Genomic DNA, 23,915 nt, shown 5'->3' on the forward strand with positions numbered 1-23,915 from the left:
TAAATGTATTAACACATGTGGAATGTTTAGAATAGTTTTTGGAAATATGCCACAAATACTAATAACCCATGCAAACTACATAAAACCTTTGCTTACAACTAACAATGATATTTCTTCTCTGCAAACAATAAAGACATCTAATAACTATCTTTTCATTTAGTGCCTAAAATTAAGGTTCATAGGCCTTGTCTCCTAAAGAATTGGGAGCCCGAGTCTACTCCAGCAGAGGTAGCCAAGTGACAGCCCACAGGCCACAGGCAATCCTTAGACAGTTTCAAATTAGTTGCCAACACTTTAAAGGAAAAAATAAAAATCAAAGAATCAAAATTTCTAGATCCCCCTGAAAACTTTGGAGCTCAAACAACACTGGCCTATGGTTCCCTAGAGCCATGGTTGGCGCCAGAGTGGAGTTACAGGCACGCCCTTTAGAAGGGCCTGTGTTCTGCTCACCAGGGTCCCCGGACACACACACGGCCAAGTCGGCTGTAGTCACGTATCATCTTCCTGGTGTCTGCGACTGGTGGGTTTGTGCGCCCTGCCCTTCTGTAAACTCTAAGAGCTTCCAGTGTGTTTTCTGTGCATAAGAGGACCAACTGTCCCGGTCTACCCGAGACTGAGGGGGTTCTAGGACATGGGTCTCTCATACTGAAATGAGTCCCAGGAAACCCAAGACAAGTTGGTCACCCTGTCCGTGCAGATAGCTTCCAATTCTATGTGCCAGGAGTCTATCCTGATACCCTGACCCCCATTCGCAACTACCATGGGCAATATTTCCCAGGCAAATCCCACTCCCCCTCCCCCAAAAAACACCACTTTCCTTCATTCCTCCGTGCATTCCACAAATGGATCGTGAACGTGTCTTCTAGAGCAGGCAATGGGGATAACGCAACGAAGAAAAGAGAGAAAAATCTCTGTCCTCACAAGGTTCTGTCCTAGCACAGGGGAGACAGGGAGCCGATAAAACAAATGCAGTGTGTGTTGTAAGACCAAGCGCATGGAGACAAATGAAGAGGGGAAGGGGGATGGAGAGTATCATGGCAAAGAGCAGAGGGTTCACAGAAGGTCACAATAGGGTGGTCATAAAGGTCTCCCTGAAAGGACATTTGAAAATAGACCTAAGAAGATGAGGAAGTGAAACATGAAAATGACTGAAGAAAGGGGGTTAGGGGCAGAGCGCAGGAAGGAAAGCAACAGCCCTGAGATGGGAAGGCGCCCGGAGCTTCCAAGCGCGGCAGGAGCAGAGTGAGCCTCGCCTGGGAGCTGAGGTCAAGGAGATCACGGCGGCCACCCAGTTACCGCTGTTCAGGCCTTCATGTGGACTTTGGCTTTTACTGCGAATGAGTCAGAGAGTCACGGGAGAGTTCTGAGCAGCAGAGTTAACAGGAGCACTAGGACCTCGCTCAATTATTTTTCTAGAACAGTCATCAACATACAGTTGTTTTTTTCCTTCATATCCAAGTCAGTCAGTTCAAGGAAACTAGATTCCACTCCTATAATTTCAGCATCCTTCCCATTAAAGACAGGAACCCCATTTAACATCGTGGGGTCCTCAGGCAACAAAGACTGACGTGGAATCGAACAGTGAAGATAAAGACTTAACTCAGTTCATCTACTGGGATTTCGGTCCTGCAGGCTAATAATAAGCTATTGCACTGGAATATTTGTGTTTATGAAGATATTCTGATGTACGATACTTTTTCTTTTTCCGTTCATGAAATTTTCAACATAAAAGAACCGTGAATTCCTATTTTGAAATCCACTGTGCCATTTTTATTCTGCCTGTATTTTAATATAGCATCAATATTTAACTACTCATTAAATGAAGTGTGACTTTTATACTGAAAATGTCAGTCTTTGCAGTTCATTAAATTCATTTAAAGTATAGCTGCTTGAATTTTTTTTTTTTTCCTGGAAGAATAAAAGAACTATGAATTGAACGCATAAACTTTAAATTTAAGCATGTGTTTTCTTCAAAATTAACATTCAGGATCTGCAGCATTATTCATAAGACCGAGGGACTGTTTGCATCTTCCTGCATTTTACTTAGTGACTGTCGTCTTTATAGAGCACAGAGCTGTTTGTCACAGTTGGATATGACCAGCGGAATGTCACTGTGGACATTAAGATGTCATAAGCTATTATGAATCTCTGGAATTCTGCATGTAGTATTAAAAAAACATTATCTTGAACTATGGCATCAGAAAAAATACACCCTGGAAGATGTGAAATTTAATTAACTCGCTGAATCCAATAGGCCCTAAGAGTGGGCTATTTCAGTTTTTAAAAATAATTCTGATAAGACCTGAAAGAAAAGGATGTATTAGAGATGGAATTTGAGAAGTGAATTCAAATGAATGTGTTAGATGTTTGTGATTCTTTCTTCCTAAAATGACTATGATTTACATGGACGGAGCCATATATGCAAATGATTTAAAATCGCCGTGTGTACGCGTACATGATGACAGTCTCTTCACAAGATATTATTAGAAGACTTCAGCACTTTCTGAACAAGATGTAAAGGAAATGAACACCCCCGGGCCCTGCCTCTGCCCACAGACAGTGAAAAGGGACCAACACTCGTGACAAGAACCTGGCCACACCCCTCTGTGGTCCTCCTCCCCAGGGCCACCCCTCACACCAGTCCCAGCCACCCTCCAAAAGAGAAATCTAAACACCACCCTTGAAGAACATTTGAGCTTAAAAGTGCCTAAAAGATAAAGCCCAAACTCTGAAGCATGCCAGGAGAGATCTTTCGAAATCCAGCCTCTGTCCTCCCCTCCGGATCTCCGCTGAGAACCCCCATTTTCTGCCTCGTCATGACTCCATGACTCTGTGTGATGCTGCCTCCTCCCCCCCAGCATGCCCACCCCGATGTTCTTCTATGAAGGTAAAAATGGCCCCCAAAAGTTTCTTTCGCTAGAATGATAATTATAAAAGAAAAATGCTACTTTGTTCTATTCTGGATTCAAAAGTTTAAAAGGCATGAGATTTGAAAAAAAAAAAAAAGAGGAGGTTTGGGGAGTTGGTTTTTTAAAAATAAAATCGCGGGACCTGACGGCAACTGTATGTGCTGATCTCACTGCACCAGATCAGACACAGTCGATAAAATGGCTGGAGAATCCGTGTGATGGATGCAAAGGTTGATGACTCGGGCAGCGGGGCCACCTGCGTATTTGTTAAAAGGTAACGATTTGCTTGAATAAGTTTGTGGGGTTGTTTTCTCTTTTTCTTTTTCTTCTGTCCTTTTCCCTGAAGCCCTCCTACTGGAAAGGAAATGGGAAAAAAAAAAACAAAACTTATCTGGAGTCCAGAGGACCTACCTAAATTACTGAGACAGTAGAACACATACAAAATAAAATAATAAATCACATTCTACTTCAGGCATCTGGCCACTCACTAAGAAGCATGCAGCCAGCCATCAGCAACTTTACCAGCTACACCTAGAGGGGCAAACATTAATTTCAAATCAGTGGCTACTGTCAAGCATATATGAATTTATTTCATTGCTTCTTTGCGATCAGAGGTAGTAGAGGCACAAACTAGAAAGGCAGTAACTAAAGGGAAGGCCTCTTCTCAGGCCTCTCCTTTCCACCACTGGGAAGTCCATCTAGGTCCCGTGAAGTCTAGGCACATGCATGTGCACACGTACATGTGCACACGTACATGTGCACACATACATACATACACATACACACCCTCCCAACATTTCCTAATATTTTTGTATTTTTACCACTCCCTCCCTTCCCTGTTATAGTACTAACATTGTATTAATCTGTAATATGAACTTGCCAGGTAAATCCAAAAGGAAGAGAAAATGAAAAAAAAAGGTGTAATCCAGCCCATTGAAAGATACCCTCAATCGGATTACTTGTTCCTACATTTAAATAGCAAAACTATCGGTCTGCCCAGAAAGAACTCAGTGTTCATTTGTTTGCATTTAGATCTTCCAGGATTGGCTCTCCAGGAACTGCCCATATTGTCCCAAGTAGCTACTTTTTATAAGAATGTTCCACTGCTGCCTCTAAGATATTCTCCAACATTCTTACTGGCTTACGTGTTCTCATACTTTTCTAAAATCTGTAGTTGCCCAAGTTTAATTACCCCAGAACAATCCAGTCATCGACAACCAACTAAAAGCGTATGGAATTTTTCTCCCCCATAAATCTACTCATTGAGATTCTGCCAAGCCTGGAATGTTCAGGGAAAGATTCAATAATCAGGGGAGAAATGAGTTGCAGAAACTCAAAGAGAACAGAAGAGCCAAGGCAGGAGATTAGGAAGCCAGGAGATGAGGGCTCACTGAATTAAACATTCTTAAGCAGACTTACATACATAATGAATTGGTCAATTCTGTCCGATGTTTCTGAAAGAGATTACCCTTCCAACAAGCCAAATGAGTGTTCAAGGATGGTAGCTCGGATGGATTTCCGAACAAAATAAGTGTTAATCACTTTATCTCCCCCAATCTTTTTTTGTGAAGAAGAGCAACTTTTCATTTCTATAAAGCCTTGAAATCGTTGGCTGGTAAGGGCTAGGGGGCTGGGGGTGGGGGAGGGCTGGTTAGAGGATGCGAACAATGAAGTCCCTGAAAAGGGGGATTTCCTGACAATAAAACCCTGATCAGAGCCGGAGAGGGGACATTGTTGTCTGCAGCTCTCCCCTTTCCTCTGGGAATTCCAAGCGTGGTGGAGAGGGGAGGGTCACGGTGACAACTGCTTGGGGAAGGATCAGCCAGGTAGGCTTTGCGATTTATTGCTTGGGAAATGCTGGACCACCACAATACATGTTCTTGGAATTTGTTCTTTTAAATGCATTGCTACAGGCTCCTTAAGATATCCTGTCAGTTGTTCAGGAAATGTGTAAAGTAATCAGCCTATAAAATCTTTAAGCAAGGGACACTGAATAGCAGCATAAAATCGTACAACTGAGTTATGTACTGAGACCTTCCTGCTCACCAGACACAGGGCTGGATACTGAGGACAGAGCATCAGTCAAGGCAGAGACGGTCACTGCTCTCGGGAGGTCACGGTTTAGAGGGCCAAAACTATTCCTTAAGTGTCTAGGCACACCATAAGGTAGTCACTGCATAAATATTTGAGGGATGAATGAAGAAGACTTCTGAGCTTGGGATTCACGTGACTCGAGACTGAAAAAATAATATTAACTAGCAGATATATAGAGAATGACCAAACATAGGAAATAATCAACTTGAACGTGCCCCCAAAATTAGAAGAAATGGGATGAGAAATAAAAAATCCTTGACATCTAGATTCTGTCACTGAATACACTCATTGCACAGAGCCAGTCACTGGCGGTGTTTTCACAATTCACCCCAGTTTTGCGCCTGACTTAGTTCAAGTAACCAGAGACACAAGTGGGCCTTAACTGAGCCAAAGTCCCCAGTTCTTAGACAACTGTTCCCTCTAACGAACAGTCCTTCTCTTCCCAACCCACTGTATCACACAGCTTTGTAAATTCAAAAGTTATTATTTATTAACCCAGAGAGATGCCCACACAGAAAGAGAGAGAAAAGAAAAAGAAAGAAAACAGTTGCCAGGTGCCAAGGCAGGTGTGGATTCTTTTACCTGGTCCAGGAGCCTTCTTCCCTGGTGACTCCTCAAAACGGACACTGGCCTTCTTAGCTATTCCGAGGAACACACAGTGAGGGAGGCTCCTTTTAGCTCCATCAGGCCCGAGAGAAATAACTGCCCTATATTTAGATAAGTGCCCTTTGCAACAAAGGAGTAGCTCATCCCAGTTAGCACTTTCTAAATGATGAAAGCAGAAAGTTTTCCAAAACGCTCCCCTAACTCATTGGTGCCCAACCAGGGGTGAGTTTGCCTCCCAAAGAATATTCAGCAATATCTAGAGGCATTTTGGGGGGGTTGTTATACTGGAGGTGCCACAAGCATTTAGTGGGGAGAGGCCAGGCTTGCTGCTGAACACCTTATAATGCACAAAAAGCCCCAACCAAGAACTACCCGGCCCAAAACATCAATAGCGCTGAGGCTGAGAAACCCTGATCTAGTTATACATTAAGCAAAGAGCAGAGGATCCACCTATCAATGTTTAAGGTGTAAAGTCCTCCAAAGGGTTCTGGTAAAATATTGGGATATTCCGAGGCAAGAATCTCCTCCTATGGTCTAAGCTCAGCACAGCTATCCGTATGTAAAGACATTTACCTGATGGCAGGATTAAAAATAATATCCTAGAATAATAATGATGATAATAGCTAACATTAATAAACATGAATAACATAACATTAATCAACAGTAATGAAGGGCTTAGTATATAAAAAGTTACAGTCGATATTTACAGCAACCCTATGTTATAAATACTATTATTGTTCTCTACAAAGTAAGCTTCTTTATTACACACAATAATCCCGTGTAGCAGGTGGGTTTATCAGCCTCTAAAACGTAAATTCTGCGGGACAGGACTTTCTCTGTTTCTTTCACCGATTGTCTGGCTAGCCCCCAGTGGAGCAGGGTCCTCATTTCAGAGATGAGGGCGCTGCAAGGCTCAGAAAAGTGCTGGAGGTCACAGAGCCAATAAGTGTTGGGAAGTGGTTCAAACCGGGTCTCTGCCCTCACACCCTGCCAGCCTGCCAACTGCTTGATATTTGGAGTCATTAGAATCCATTAGACCTCTTGGGCCATCCTTAGATAAACAACCGAAGGAGGAGTGACTCAGGCTGCTTTCCAAAGTTACCAAAATAAAGTTTTCCACTTTTCAAGAAGCTGATTAAACAAAACAGGGCCCCAAGACAATGGTAAAGTACATTTGCATTGCTGTGAGTCACTTTAAAGCAATCTAAGAGGGTGGCTGGTTTTACAAGAGGTTAACTGCTTCTCTTAATTTGGGCAGGGCTCACGTGGCACCAGGCAGGCTTCCCAAGCCAAGAGAGCAGAGCTTTCTCAAAGATCAAATGTCCTGGGTGTGTGCAGAAACTCTTTCCAACCACTAGGGACCCTGGGATGCATGTGTGAACCAGTCAACACTTGATAACTGGTCCAATGAACCCCCAAGGCCAGGGTAATCTCAGCACAGTCATCAGGTAAAATTAAAACCACCTCTACTCAATTAAGAGAGATGTGAACATCCAGGAACGTTCAGGAATCAGTACTTTTTGAATGATAAGAGAGCTCAAACATTGATTTGAAGGCTCAGAGACTACCCAAATTTCCCCGTTTTCATCATTTCAATAGATTCCCTAATTCTGGGGGAAATATCCTAAAGGAGACGGATGACCCAGCAAGTGCCAACAACTGAGAATTATACCCGTCCTTATAAAGAGACCAAAAGGGGAAGGGATGTGTTTGGTTTTTAATTTTACAATATTGACACAACAATTAGACTTTAACTCTTTAAGTGGAAATTTAGAAAGATTTGCAAAGTATCCTTGACACTATACAAACATGCTCATTCCACTTATAATCATTTGAAGTATTTATTCATAACCTGCTTTTTCTCCACAAAAGAATTGGGTGACTTTCAAAAGTACAACTGATTCTAAAGAGAGGGGTAACATTTATAAGAACCAAGACAAAAAAAAAATTAAGAAAATAATAAAGCCAAGATGACCAGCAGTCAGGAATACACATCCTATTCTCTTGGATAGTTCCTAAATAAGTTTCGTGTTGGCCTCCAAGCTCCCTGGCAGTCAATGCAAAGAAAGAAATGAGAATAACAAGATTAATAATATCCATTAGATAAAACTAAGTGATTTTTTCCAGCTCTTCCTCACACAGTAATCTAAAAAGATTCTCTGGTAAATCATCATTTAAAAAAAAGAACACTGTGATATGTAATGGGCTATATTCTAAACAGAACACCCAGAAAGGATGTTCATGAAACCATTATTCACGGTTCCCCTCCACGCAAAGTGAAGCCCTATAAGTGTGTGATTCAATAAATGAGAAACCCAGTAAAGGCAGCTGTGGAGTCGGGTGCACAACAGGGTGTCGTCCTGGGCATTCAGCTCTCAGGCTGGCAGAAGGCTCACCTTAAATTAGGTAATCCTGATGAGCGGATGCCCTGCATCTTTGTCAGGCCCTTCCGCAGAAATACATTATCTCTTACAGCGGAGTTTTTAATAAGGATTGAGCAGCAGCCTTCAAGATCAACACTTCTAATAAGAAATCAAAAGACAAGAATTCTGCATCAACTATCAAGTAGGATGGCCAAACTTAGCATCAGGAAAAAATTTCCTAGGAAGATGAATTCTCATATATGGGTGATGTTACACTGGGAAATTTTAGTCAAGCAATGAGATATAGTCCGTTGTCCAAAAGATATCTGTTAACTTAGGGTTGAACTGGCCTCTTTAAAAAAAACAAAAACACACACCCCTTTCTCCTGACTGGACACTGTTTTTTATCCCTCTTTTTTTAATTTTTAATTCATTTATTAATTTTTAGGGGGTAAGTAATTAGGTTTACTATATTTTTTAGAGGAGGTAACGGGGATTGAACCTAGGACCTTGTGTATGTTTAGCATGTGCTCTTGAGCTATACCCTCCCCCCTTGCCTCTCTTTCGTATATAAGAATCTTCTAGATCACTCTCATCCATTGTCACACTTCTTGTCTTCTGTTGTCATTACTCTTACTCTTTCACTGGTCTATTAGAATTCCTTTAACTTGATTTGGTTTTCCTTCACTTGGTTTCTGTCCTAAACTTCCACAAGTTTCACCCTAATAAACATGGAGGCTCAAGATACATGGGGGTGGTGAGGGGTGCCAATTATGACCTGCCATCTTGCACCTTCAGAGAGCCAGTGTTTCCAAAGTGTTAACTATGTAGAGATGTTCTGATGATCAAAGTGGTATACAGCATAACTACAGTGTTTCCTCAGAATCTAGGACGGAGACAAGGCCATAAAAAAGGCAATAATACAGTACATCGTTTTAGCCCATTGGCAATCAGAAACCTGTTAAAACAAAGCCAGAACTGGAGACCACCTTTGAAAAATTATTAATGCAGACAGAACAAGGCTATTATGCCACCAAGGAAGTTACTTATTATGAAAAACTGGGCTTTAATAAGGGGCAAGGAAAATAGCTATTTCAAATTAATGTTTTCAAAACAACTAATACGATGACTAAGCAATGCATGAAAATATTAAGATAGGCAATCCTGCTTTGTGGTGTGGCTCCATGATCACTGCAATGACCCTGAGCAGGACTCGGTTTAATAAAACTCACCAGTCCTCTTCTGAGGAATTTGGGGTTTGCTTAATTGTGGTTACGCAATAGTGATATAAATTAAAAAGTGAATCAATACAGAAAAGAATAAATAAATAAATAATGATACCAGTGGTGTGTAGATATGGCTGAAATTTCGTGGCAGGTCTGAGAAAGCACTGATATGAACAAAGGTGAGCCACGGAAAGTGGTTTTAGAAGGAGAATGATGCTTAGACCAATATCCCTTTAAGGATTAAACGAAAGTTGAGCATAGATTTGATTGGAGGTGGGAGGAATCTAGAGTACAGAGAATCGTTGAGGAACCTGTGCTTACGGCAGTGGCCTAGGCTGGAATATTAAGACACTGGCAGTGGGAAGAAAGAAGACAGAAGTAAAAGAGATGGTGAGAAGAAAGAAATAAAGACGACACGAAGAGGTATGGCATTAAAGGAATGAAAGGGTCCAAGTAATCAAAATTAATTTTTTGCCTCTGAAAATGACGGAGGCATTGTGAGAAATTGTGAAAACTTGAAGGGAAGCTTTGAGAGCAGAGGGATGCCATATGGCTTATGTTGGATTTGAACTGATGGCAGGCAGGGAAGTGGTGATACCCTGTAGAGAGATGTCATACAGGGGCTGAGAAATGTAGGTCATCAAGCTAGAGAGGAAGACCTGAGGCCGTGGGGTAGACTGCAAAACAGGCCACCATTCTTCATACCTCCCTGTATCCACACTCCTTTGTAATGTGATTTTACAGATGCTCCCTTCGAGAAATGGAATCAATTCCCCCTCCCCTTGAATCTGGCTTTGGGGTAGAAGAATGTGGTAGAAGAAACGGAGTCTCTGAGCCTGGGCTTAAGGGCTCTTTGTACTCAGAATGCTGGCTCTTGTGTACAACTAAGCACTCTAGAGGGAGAGACTACATGTACAGGCAGGGGAAAGCAGGGGCCCCAGCAGACAGCCAGCCAATCTCCAGAAGCAAAGCCTCCTGGCCAGCCTGCCAATGACTAGAAACACACAAGAGAACCCAGCCAAGATGAGAATAACTACCCCACTGGGCCCAGCCTAAATTGCTGATTTGCAAAATCACAAACAAAACATGTTTTTTGTTTTAAGCCACAAGGTTTAATTTGTTACACAGCAATAGATAACTGATACAAACAACATCAGGGAGGGAACTGCTAAAGGCAGAAATCAGGATCCCCATATAAAGTGGAAAAAAAAACATGAGGGCAAAAGAGCAAGAAGCCGAGCTTTAGGAGGACATTATCACTGCCTGGGAAGAGGAGGGAAGGCAGCAGATAAGAAGACAGAGCAGAAGAAATCAGAAGCATCCAAACATGCAGTATTTCGGAATCAGGGACATGGGAGATCACAGGAGACAGAGGGGTAGGAGATTCCAAGGAGTCATCAGAGAAGCACAGCCCCAGGGCTCAGCACAGGATCCTGTAAAGCAGGCCCTCCGTATTCCTGCATGAATGAATGAAATCAGTCTGATCAGGCAGAACTCACTGGAGAAGAGGGGAAAGGCAGAGTCAGTAATGCAACTAGGAACAGAAGCAGAATGCCGGGTGTTAAGGAGGGCCTGAGTGGGAAAGACACGGAGCCCTAGGTAAAGATTTGTTTGAGGAGCAATTGCTCATAGAGACGTTAAAAAGGGGGTCCACTGAGTCAGATAAGAATGTCAATGCGGATTGTCCTTTCTCTAGGACTCACAACTACCAGTGTGGCCAGGAACCAGTGGCACGCCAGCATCACCTGGGAATGGGTTAGCAATGTCAACCCTCAGGCCCACCCAGACCTGCTGGGCTGCATTTTATCCAGACCCCCAGCTGACTGTATGCACATCCCAGTTTGGGAAGTACGGAGACAAAGAAGAACCAGTGTTTAATTACATCTGGAGAAAGTCATTTTGTTTTCAACTCCCTTTCACGCATCTAGATATAAATCAAAGACAGAGTCTCAGTTTGGTGCTAATACATCTTCAGCACCTCCCTAACACTTGCAAATCCCCCTTTCAACAGAGAGCACAGCCCAAGTCAAGCAAGGTCTCCAGTGAGCTTCCCGTAATACTGTTTACTCCCCTGCTGTTTATTTTTAGGATTTTCTTCTCTGTATGGGAAGTGATAGGATTTTCCATTTGTGATAGTCTTGATTTCACATTAATTTATGTAAGGGGGAAAAGTGGAATTAAACAGAACTATGACGCATATTATAGTGTGGACGGAATGAGGGGATAGCCAAAGTTGTGACAAGTGAGGGGGCACTTGATCTGAAGACTGGAAAATGTGGAGTGGAGGTCAGAGGACATCTGGGCATGTTTGAAAGGAGAAAGGAGTAAGACAGGAAAGGTGGGAGTTGTCTGTAGAGCCAAGAATATGTAACAATAGGAAAGGAATCAACACTGTTGGGAGGATTTCTCCCAAAGAGGAGACACTGAGGGAAAAAGAGAGAAGTGGTTCCTACCCAAGTGAGGATGACAGATGAGCAATTCCTACCAGGTAACAGGAACGCTCCTCATTAAGTGAAGGATCCAAGTTCCCTTCTAACAATGAGGGGAGAACTGGTTTGACTGTGATTTGAACAGTGGAGAAGACTTGGACTATCCCTTTGGAGAATGTCCAAGAGAATAAAGAGATGAACAAAAGGATACACAGCAAGGACCCAGGTACATTCAGACAGCTCTCATTTTTAGCACGGAAAATGAATGCAGTTTTCGGTCATCCTAAAGTTGAGAAACGAGGCTGACTAAAGGCTGACCCCGCTTACACAGCTAGAGGAGAGGTGGCTGAGGGGGTTGGAGGTACAGAGGAAATCACCATGTCTTTGTAGTCGAGGCTTTATGGTCAAGGGGCCGGAGGAGTAAGTGAGGAGAAAGGGCATAAAGAACGGCAAGTTTCTGGGGGAAAAAGATTCAGTGGATATGATGAGCCAGAGGTAAGCTTGATCAAAATGGAAATGCAGCAATTAAAACACAATCTAGTTTTAAAAACCTCAACTGAAGATTGACTCGGGCATAAAACTTTGTCATCAACAGTTAGGACTTGAGCAATGGCAGTCTAAAAATTCAAGAGGTAATTTGAAAAGAAGACAAATTTGGGCCTAAAATATAGGTAGTCAATTAACATTAGGACATTGGACTGGAAGTGCCTGCAAAGAATATAAATCATTGGGTATTTTAAGCAAGCCCAAAATAAAACCCCCAGACTGAAGAAAGGACTGAAAAGGCAGCACAGCGTATCTCTTTTCACCAAAAGAAGACCCTCCAAGGAGCAAATAAAAATTAAAATATTGAATGAAGTTTAGCAAAATACGTTACAGTTTGTACACAAAATCTCAAACTTGAAGATAAAGGTTCAACCGAGAAAGGTTCCTTGGACCTCGCCCATCACTCACTCACAGGCACTCCCCGCTTCTTCCACAGCAGTTGAGGGTCTCCCTGGGCACATGGCCAGCCACAACTTTGCAGTCATAGGTGTGGGTACCTGGGTACTTTGCAGTCATAGGTGTGGCCATGTGTCTAAGTTCTGGCCAGTGAGAAATAAGCAAGTATCACGTGGCAGCCTCTGGTCCTCCCTGGACCCTTGACCACTTCTCCTTCTTCCTGCTGGTTGGACCATGATGATGACTGGCACTCTACCTTGAACCATATGGACAAGGGTCACATGAAAGTTGCAGGCAGCTTGGGTCCCAGATGTCTATGAAGCCCCCATACCAGCTCTATGCCACTTAGCGCTAGTCTTCGTTAGGGTAAAGAGAAAGTCTGTCTCATTTAAGCCACTGCTACTTAAGGTTTTTTTTTTTCTGTTCCTTGCAGGTGAACCCTAACTAACAGGCTCTTCTTTGCTAACACGGAAGTCTCCCCTTCCTTGACCATTTCTTCACCAGCCTGAATAGTTGGACTAAGAGCAGACATTTCAGTATCTCCTTTGCTTGTTTCCCTCAGCCCCTGTTCTTCTCTCATTCCTGCTTAGGCAAGATCCACCACCAACTTATGCTCACCACCCATGACCCCATTCCTGCCTCCAACAATATCAATAGAGGACATTTAAAATAAAATGTAAGCTTAAAAACTTCTCCTAGCGATCATTACAATGGGAGGCCAGTCCTTGGACACAAGACAACCATCTCTTCACCACTGCATTTCCATTGCCTAGAAGAGTCTGGCACACAGTAGGTCAACATGTTTATTCAGAGATTAAACTGCAACCAGATCTTCTACTCAGTAGTATTTTTATTCAACCCCAGTGCACTCTTCACTACATTTTCTTTACTACATTTTACTACATTTTCTTTACTACATTTTCTGGGAAGTGCAAAGCACTGTTCCAGATGCTAGGCATACGAGGATCATCAAAGCAGACATGGTCCTTGCCCTCATGGAGTTTGCATTCTAGTGGCAAGAGATACATAAGGAATATATGATTAAATGACTAAACACAAAGTCAAGTAGGGATACGTGCTATGGATAAAATAATGAGGGAGGAAGATGGTGACTGGAGGAATGGGGGAAAGGCTATTTTAGATATTTAGATATTTTTTCAATGGTCAGGACATACTCGAAGGTAACATTTGGGCTGTGAACAGAAGGCTGAAAAGATCTTTGGAGAAGGGTTCCAGAGGGAAGAGTAAATGCAGGAGGATGGGATGAAGGTTGGTGTGGTGAGACACACAAAGCAGGGGCGGAGGGAAGCAGGGGTAAGGAATGAGGCAGAAGGAGGTGAGGATAGATCTTGGGCTTGCCAATCAGCCCCCAAACCCATTCGTAGTCTCATTGTCTAGGTCCATCTATGTTGCTGCAAATGGCATTATTCATTCCTTTTTATGGCTGAGTAGTATTCCTCTGTGTGTGTGTGTGTGTGTGTGTGTGTGTGTGTGTGTGTACCACATCTTCTTTACCCAGTTGTCTGTCAATGGACATTTAGGCTGTTTCCATGTCTTGGCTATTGTAAATAGTGCTGCTGTGAACACTGGGGTGCGTGTGTCTTTTTGAATTAGAGTTTTCTCTGGATATATGTCCAGGAGTGAGAACTATATTCAATTTCTTGTAATAAGCTGTAACGGAAAAATATCTGAAAAAATGCATATATATATATGTATATGTATAACTGAATCACTTTGCTGTACATATGAAACTAACATTGTAAATCAACTACACTTCAATAAAAAAATAAGAAAAAATATAAATATCCTCACTCTCATTCATATTGCTCTCTCCCTCCCTCCACCCCAGCCTCCTTCCCTCCCTCTCTGTCTTTCTTTCTCTGTTACTCTTTCAATCAATCTCTCTCTCCCCTTCTTCCCACAACAAATTTTCCATTGAAATATTTATCTTTAGCCATCTTCTTTTTCTTCACTAATATCTCAGAGAAGGGTTACCAAGCTTGCATTTGAAGGCTAACTCCCCTTTATCCACAGCCTTCATTCCAACACCAGCTGACAGCCTCCATGAGCCCTTTCACCTGACCACACCAGCCCGAGGAACCCTGCCTCTCATTCATCCTGCTCCTGAAGCACTTCCACCAAATCAGTCATTAGCTTCAGCCTAGAACATCTCCCTGCGTACACATACTTACACACACACACGCACACACGCACACACACATATTTCATGACCCCTTGTGTATACACACCTGCTCTCCTACCAAACTAGATGTTTCTTGAAGGCAGACCACATCTCCTCTCAGCCCCTCACAAGACGTGCATTCCAAGTAAGTGCTTCATAAATAATAATGATGCCATCTGCATTAAAATTAAATAAGCAAATAAGCACAAGCTATTTCTGGTTTCCACAAAGAATAAGAAACATGGACAACTCAAATCCTCAGAGATCTTCAACATCGTCAAGCTTCACTTCATTTAGCAGTTTAAATGGACTTTTTTTTTCCCGACCCCACACCCACTTTCCTTCACTGTGACATCAGCATTTCACTCTCCCTCTGAGGAACCGTTGCCCCTGACTCTTAGCCCACATGGTTTCCATGGGGCCGACGGTACGCGCCCCTGATCCTGAGGTGGGTATGGGACTTTGGGCCTGGGCACATGACCCAAGTCTGTCCAGTGAGGCTCCATCCAGCGCAGCTACTGAAACAAGAGGGGAAGAGAATCCCTCCCTTTTGCGGAGGCTGAGCTGTGCGGGTATGACTTGGAGCTGCTGCCCATCATCCCGCCACCCGAGTATATAGCCTAACTGAGAAGCCAAACAGATGAAAACAGCGCTAATACAAGAGAGTCTTCACAGCACCCCCCCCATAACACCTGGATCCAGCTATGCCTGAAACAAGCCTTACAATTCCTTTTCTATTTAATTCAGTTTGAGGACTTTTTCTGACTCGCAATCAAAAGAATTTTTACTAATACAACAGTTTTGATCACTTTTTCATTAATCATGGTTGTTACAATTGTTTGAGCAAGCCGACTGACAGGAGGAGAGTTTATCAGTGGTAACGCAGGAATAAAGGAGCAGCAAAACAGATCTACTAGTATGTTTTGGGAGTGCTCAACATTTCTAAATTTAACGCATCCTTTGTTCAAGAAAAACCAACCCAACTTCCAACCAAACACACAGATTTCATAAAGGTTTTCTAGTCAGGTCAGCATTTGGGACTTCTACTTCCTTTTTTAAAAGAAAGTGGAAAACGTTTGTTATTCTACAGTACATCAAATCCTTTGCCCATTACAAATTAGCTGCAGAAATTGCTGGAAAATCTCACAACATAGTACAGCTACACTACATCAAGTTAAAATATTTTAAAAACTCACTTCCATTACAGTATTTAACACAATTCTTCTATATAAACAATTTAGTCAATGTAGAAAAGGCCACATTCAACTTGCAAGACTTGGGCTAGGAGGGCCCACCTGCAAATCTATCTCCTCCAGAAGAATGAATCTTTATCATTCAAATATGTATCTAAAGTGAAATCCAAACCCTTCTTGATATTGGCCAATTTGTTTAACTTACAGATGATCAAGACATTAAAATTATTCTTTTATAAACAAAGTAAAATTAAATTATGATTAAAGACAGAATGTTAGTCATGTAAGAAGGGCCCTTTTCCAACGGCTGATGTGTTTTACACAAGCCTGGAACATATTTAAAAGAACATCGCCTCCCTGAGGAAGGGATTAGGATACAAACCCACGAAACAAAGAAAATAAAATGATCTACTACAAAGGCAGAAGATAAAACCTGTCAGAAGCTCATGCAGATCTTGAATAAAAGCCTCTACTCCTTGTATTTTAAACCAGGCTTTTTTTTAAAGGAGTGCTGAATCCACCTTTAAAATACATTGAATTTATAAGCATACTTTGCAAAAATCCCGTCCTGCCTTATTAACCTAACTCAAAACAGATTCTCCAAGATACTTACGACACCATTAACATGTCACAATAAGGAAAAACACATGAAATGTTTTAATTCATAAATGGTTGATGTGCTTGTAAAGTATGGTGTTGCAAATGTTGCATTATTCCCACTTAATGACAACCATTTAAGAATGTTTCTTTCCAAATAATTAAGACAGAAAAGATATATCACACACACACACTTCTTTTTTATACTGTCGCTGTTAATGGTGCAGTGGGATTTCCAAATTTTCTGAGTTTCACACATTACACCCTAAAATACTACCTCTCCTAACTGGGAAGTTGGATTAACAAACACCACACCAATCAACCCTCAAGACAAGGATGGGTCCTCACCACCCTGTCCCCTCACTCTTGGAGGAGTCCCTTCCATTTCCATCACTTTTCCGCATACAGAAAGACACCAACTTTGGTTTTTCAGCCCTGAGCTCTCTATTGAGTTCCAGTGCACCTACCTGATGTCTCTGTGGGAATGTTCCACCAAAATATCCCACACGGGCTGTATCTTTCCTTCAACACCAGCTTCTCCTCTGGCCTCTCTGCTTTTGTTCATGGTCCTAGCATTTGTTCAGGCCCCAAGTTCAAACACCCTGAGTTGTCTCTGTCTCCTCTTTCTCCTTCCTAAGCTACAGAGATGCTCTGTTCAGTGCCCTCCTCTCCGTCACATCCATATTCACATCTCCTTAGTTCGAATCCTTCTCACACTTTTATGTCAGTTGTCTAGTGTCATTGTCCCTGATCATCTTGGCAGGTCCCACACTAATCCAGTCAAAAAGTCAGATCCATCTTAAGAAAGTGCAACCCCAACCACACCAATGGCCCACCCAAAATTCTTCAAATGTGCTTAGTAGTAGATACGGTTGTCTTTCCAACAGCCTTTCTTCCTTGCTAACACAGCATAATATCAATTACACTTACGTGACAGTGTGTCCAGTCCCAGGGGATGGCACGGGTTTGTCTAAGCTGATCAGAGCAATCTCCTTCTTCTTTGTCAATGACTGGCCTAGCGTGGGCACACGATCCTTTCTCATCAATAAGATAAAAGAGTCTAGTGGAACTGTTTCCAAGAAAGCTATTCTTTCCTAGTAAGAGATGTATAGAAGGAGAAAGTGTTCCTTTGTTATCACTTCCACTTCCCTCTACTAGCCTGCTTCCCATTTTGCATGCCACCATGTGAGGGTGTGATGCTGAGCGCTACAGCAGCCAGCTTGTAACCATGAGGAGACTGTTGAAACTCCAAGGATGGTAAAATAAAAAGAAAGGTAAAGAGAGACCTCGAAGACATGCCTGAACCATCCAAAACAGCCTGAGATTGCATATCTAAAGTCAACAAATGTCCTTATGGTTTATGCCACTATTTGTTGGGTGTTCTGTTACCTACAGCCCAAAGCATTCTGACTGCTAAGCTTACAAAGAACAGACTCTTCTGTGCCGTGCTACTCACAGCACAACATGAGCATCACCTGGAAGCCCCACCCCAGACCTATGACTCAGAACCTCTAGGGGTAAGGTCCAAGGGCCTGTGTTATAAAAAGCACTCTAGGTGATCCTTGTGTACATGAAGTTTGATAAACACTGCTCTATAATACGGTCACAAGTCACCTTTTTCCATTTCATCCACTATCCTACATACCACAAGGAATAGTGGGTCTGTATTTCTCCAATGACAGGGACCTCAGTTCACTAGGTCTGAGCATCGTTGGATGCTCGTTTAATTTCATCTCTTCTTAATCAAAGTTTTCAAACTCGAAGCCTCTTGGGACCTGAGAGGTATACAGAGAGCTAAGGATGAGAAGGAGGGAGTGGAAAAGACCCCGGTGAACTGTGGCCATCAGAAGGGCAACTAAGCAGATGTTGCCGTGCAAGGGTCTAGGTCTAGTACTGCTGAATTTATGATTAAAGAAAAGCTAGAAATCCAGATCTACATGCAGAAAATGTTAGATACAGACAACTAATTGATTTTTTTCAAATTCTGGTGCAAATTAAATGAAGCAAGTCCTCAAGTGGATTCAGTGTCCCTCTGACGGTTTGTAGCCTGGAGTAGACAGTTCTCGAAATAACCACAAATCCTTTGAACATTATGGCCACATCCAATCATTGACTTCATCTAAAATGATTAAAATTAATACTCTTTGGCTAACTGTATGTTAGTGTCCACTGAGCACAGAGTTCTCATCGACATTCCACTGTTCGGGGTGGAAAAATGGTGGGAGTTTATGGACGTCTAGTTAGTGTCCGCAGGACTGTTTTCTCCATTTGGCATCATAGACTGGACACCTAGAACCATAAACTTCTCAGGGGCCTACAAAAATGCTTAAAATGTGACAGAAAAAAAATAATTGGCCACATAGCACATGCAAGCATGACCCCTCCCACACACACACCAAAACTAAAACTAATAGATGCTTGATTAAACGCCTACCAAAAGCAAACATAAGTCACCTAATCAATGTCAACTCAGACATGGTATCATGCCGTAGTACATTAAACGCAGCCTGTTAAGGGGAGCTCAGATCAACAGGGCTTAGGAACTACCAAGGTCCTAAAAAGGCCCTGAGTGCCAACCTGGAAGCAGCCATTCTGCCCGAGGTCTTGTCTTCTTTAGAGCAATCATGAACTTGGCTAGCCAGTTCTACCGCCCCTTGGGGTTGCTCACTCCAGGATCCTCAGCCTGGAAGAACAAAGTTTTCAACCATGGCCGCACACTGGAATCACCCGGGGAGCTTTTAAAAACACTGCTGCCTGGATCTCATCCCCAAAGATTCTTACTGAGCTGGTCTGGGGTAATGGTGAGTATCTTTTATAAGCCTCCTCCCACCCCAACCATGGCTGAAGCGTAACCAGGGCTGGGAACCCACTGTTCTAGAAGCGTTTTCAGAAACATTCTCTGAGATAGTCATCTTCCCAGTTAGCCCACCTTGATTTTCTCTCTACTGCCCTGGTTTGGAACAAAGGAAGATCATGGTACCATCAGTCGTCTGATTATCAAACACAGGGATTGGCAACCTTTTTCTATAAAGGGACAAAGAGTAAATGTTTCAGGCTTTGTGGGCCATCCAGTCTCTGTCACAACTACTCAACTCTGCCTCTGTAGCATGAAAGCAGCCCCAGACAATACGGACACAAGCAAGTGGAGCCGTGTTCCAGTAATACTTTATTTATGGACACGGAGTGAATTTCATTTTCATAGTCATGAGCTATTATTCTTCTTTTGAGTTCTTTCACCATTTAAAAACATAAACACTGACCTTAACTTGAAGATCACACCAGGTCAGGGGGCCAGATGTACCCGGTGGGCTGCAGTCTGCCAACTCCTGATCTAAAACTACTATTCCATCGATTTGAGACCATAAAATTAATGAATGATAGACTCCCAATTATCACATTAGAAGTACACTGAGAGTGGTCAGATGATACTTCTTCCACTCACTTAACTGAACTGTCCACACAGTTGAACCATGGAGTAGAACTGCCCACAGAGTTGAACATAAATGACACATGATTTATTTAAAATGATTTTTCAATCCGCATCGGCAAAGGAGCTTGTCTAAGGCATATTTGCAAAGAAGCAATACACAAGCATGCCTTGAGGGTCCCATGTAATGATTTCAATTATTTGTTAATTTGCAACCAACATTTAAAATTCAGGGTATTTCACATAAAATCCCAGGTTATCATTTCTTTTGAAAAAAAAAAAATTGCAAAACCTGGAGATACTGGGTCAAATGTTGGCATGGCAGCAATCTACTAATGCAAAGGAAGGCTCCCCCTTTAAATGGGGGCAAGTTCTCCACTTGACCACAAGCCCTCACTTCATGTAGGTTAGTTAACTGGCTGTCCCTATAGACATTTTGAGTTTATGACCCCTGCTCAAAAAAACCCTGTATTCTTTCACGATGTGGCTTCCATACCTTGGTTAAAGACCTGATATGGAAATCTCTCAATCTGCTCTCAAAATTCAACACCCTCATACTCCTGACCCTGGAAATAAAATTATTAGTTCTCCCGCGAGTGTAAGGTATCAACTTAAGAAGCATTTCAGTCCAATCCCCCTCCCCTCTCAATATGTTCTCAATTTGAGCCAGGGTCTCCAATAAGATGGACCAATGGCCAATCCCCCTCTGGTCCCCTTACTCTTCAAGCTAGCCAAGGTAGAGGCCCATGAGGTGGAGTGAAAGCACTCATATTAGAATGTCTTAATTAAGCAGAGTGATCGATAACATATTAATAACTGGAAAGCAAGGTCTGGGACTGATGGGGTCACAACAGCATGGGACTATTCTACATGGAGTAAGAAGTCAAAAGCCATATTTTAAAAGGGAGAATGGAAGCCCCAAGAATGTGCAGAAAAAAGCTAGTAACAAGAGTTTAGTCCAAGTTCATTATTAACCCAATGTGTGATTTGACCTTGCTTACACCCACCTTAAATACAATAGTTTATTTGGGTGGGTGGGGTGCAGACTTCTGACCACTACATGCCAATTGATATGTTGTATATTACCTTATTACTGGTGAAGACAAATTGAACCCAGGGAAAGAAAATTTCCAGTTATATAGACAATGGGTCACTAATTCACTTGAGCAACATAAGGCCTTTAAAAAAATATGTGTGTGTGTGTGTGTGTTTAATTTGTTAGCCGCATCAGAAAAAGAAATGTTCAAACAGTAGATTTTCCACTTGAAATTAAAATGGAAATTAGCCCTTGGAAAATAGAGATGACTTTAAGTTTATACATCAGTGGCTGGCTCATGAATTATTAACTGATTTTAATGATCCTGGCTATATTTTATTTGAAGTTATTCTCCTCCTTGCAACGACTTTTGAACCCTCAAAACTCTTTCATCCATTCTCCATAGACGGAGTACACTTTCATGAGCGCTGACATTTAAAAAGGATGCATATATTCACAGAATGTAAAGATAATACACATGCATATAACTTATACAAAGGACTCTGGTCATTTGTTAAAGAGAGAAATGAATGAAACCCTATTATTCACGGTTTGTAAATAAATTTAAAGATAAGCACTAACTTTTCACTTGTTAAGCCTAGAGCAGAGGGTTCTATATTTCTTCTAAAGTCTCCCAGATGGTCGTTAAAACATAAAGGGCAGAAACATATTTTCCTTTGAAATCCGTCGTTTCCCATCCAGAAAGATAATACACATGATCAAAAGTTGTCTTAAGAGATTAATAATTACAGGTATTTTTCAAATAAAATAAATGCATGTCTTTGTGTGTTAGTTTTTTACATTTTCAATATAAATCTATGTTGAATAACACCACTTCCGAAACACAAGTTAGCTATGAGACAAACTGCTATAAACCTTTAATTAGCACTTGCTGTTTTATACCCATGAAGTTAATACTTCCTCTTCTACTACGTTCTGCCCATAAAGGAAAATTATGGGGAATAAAGTTGGGTTTTGCACTTCTGAATTAAGAGTAGGAAAATACAGTATCATGGATCAATTTAAAGATTATTGTATTTTTATCTGCAAGGAATTAAATGCAAACACTCCTAAAAATAAGTACAATCTGACTTCTACCAATATTACACACAGTGTCTAACTTTTTATAAGTTGGGTACACAAAGCACTGAAGATGAAAGATTGCTGATTTGCTAAGAAATCAAGTTATTTCAGGCAAATAGCTGCTTTAAGAAAACATGACAGCAATCCAACTTGCATCCTCACTCCTGAAGTTGAACAAGCATCTCAATAAATAATGTGTTTTCAAGCTTTCTAGGCCTTCCCTGAAATAAATGTTCTGAGTTTAAATTGACTCGAAATAGCCTTTTTCAAAAAATAAAAAGAGACACACACAAAACACCCACAATTTCCTCTCGTCCCTTGAAGTACCCTTGGGACCCTAGTGAACAGAGAGATTTGCCACGCATTGCAGTGACTGGATTAGTACAAAAGGTTTCTATTTTGGTGTCATTCGAGTGTTGCTGATTTTAAATCAGAGAAAGTAGTTACATTAGGCAAGGTAATGGCTTCCAAAAATAAGTCATGTCCAGTTATACAAGGCTTCATACACAAGGCTAAGTTGTAAGGAGATAAATAATACCCCACTGGAACAATTAGGTGGATTCTCAGAAACACTACATACTTAATTAGGCTGCCTAAGTCCCTAACTGAGCATACATGGGGGACTTTTTAAAGCGTTTAATAACCTGAGTAAATCCAAAATCTGAGGACAGAAACTAAATCTTAACTCTGGCTACAGGAACAGGCCTTTTCTTGCTTCTTTTTCTATGCTTAACATACCTCTCTAGGAATTTTGAGAGCATGAACGCCCGCACCACCAAAGGGTTAAAAGACACTGAATAACGTCCCTTTGCTCTATACTCGTTGGGAGGCCCCTCCGTGCCAGGCGCAGAGCTGGGCGATGATGACACAGGGGACAGGGCTGAGGAAGAGAGACCCTAATGGCCTTTCACAAACTTCAGCACTGGAGTTGGGATCGCAGTATCAACAAATAGAAAGGAACGAGAGCCTCCATCAGCCACGGGGAACGGCAAACTGCTCCTCACTCTAGATACAATTCCTCCCCGTCCTGCTATGTATTCATTAGTTTTGTATAGCACCTTTCTTTCAGCAGGCTCCTCATTTCCTCCTCTGTTATCCAAGCAATCATAAACAAACTGTGATTTGAAAGAACAGGGGGGTGGGGGGGGGAGAGAGGGAGGAGCAGGGGGAGAGGAAAAAGAAAAACCACATTCAAAAGGCACGGGCAGCGCACAGCTCTTTCTCTGAATATCGCCCTCGGGGTGATGTTTCCTCCAAAGCTTGGCCCTGGGGGCTTCAGGAAGGAGAGAGAACGGGGAGTCGGCGCTGCCTCGGCCCAAGGATTGCGGCTCCCGCACGGACTCGGCGCTCCGAACTGCGCCAGCTGCCCTTTTGAGATGCACTTTCGGCCACCTGAAACGCTTGGTCCTCGAAGTTGGCGAAGGGGAAGGTGGAGGAGGTGGGGTGACCTAGGGCGTGGTGTGGAGGTCCCCAACCCTGTTCTCCCCGAGATGCAAAACTTACCCCTCCCCCCCAAAAAAATGAAAGATGAGAAGCCACTTGCTCTAACCAGGGAAGGGCGGGCACCTCCGTTGAGTGGTCCAAAGCGCCCTAGCGGGAGGGCAGCAGAGGCCACCTGCGGGGGTCCCACCACTTCGCGGCCCCCCCTCTCCCTCCATCCAGGGCACGCTCAAAAGTTAGTTCCCTTCCTTCGCTAAGCGGCCCGAGGTCCAGCTCTCGGGGGCGTGGGGGAGGTAAGGTGGACTGGGGTGGGGGGAGGCGGCGAGGTCATCAGACCACGAGATCGGGGACTCCTGCGTTGCCCCCTCCCCTCCAAACTCAGGGGGGT

The 23,915-nt window shown here is 42.6% G+C and overlaps 1 protein-coding gene and 1 pseudogene across 8 annotated transcripts in view; both read right to left on the reverse strand.

The window, feature by feature from the left end:
• LOC116666086 overlaps positions 1-23,915 on the reverse strand; it is a 488,237-nt pseudogene that overhangs the window by 131,552 nt on the left and 332,770 nt on the right.
• The window catches only part of TOX3 (TOX high mobility group box family member 3), a 352,301-nt gene that overhangs the window by 79,440 nt on the left and 248,946 nt on the right, over positions 1-23,915 (reverse strand). The window lies entirely within an intron of this gene.

This window comes from Camelus ferus, chromosome 9 (genome assembly GCF_009834535.1).
Source record: "Camelus ferus isolate YT-003-E chromosome 9, BCGSAC_Cfer_1.0, whole genome shotgun sequence".
In the NCBI taxonomy this organism is placed as follows: Eukaryota; Metazoa; Chordata; class Mammalia; order Artiodactyla; family Camelidae; genus Camelus; species Camelus ferus.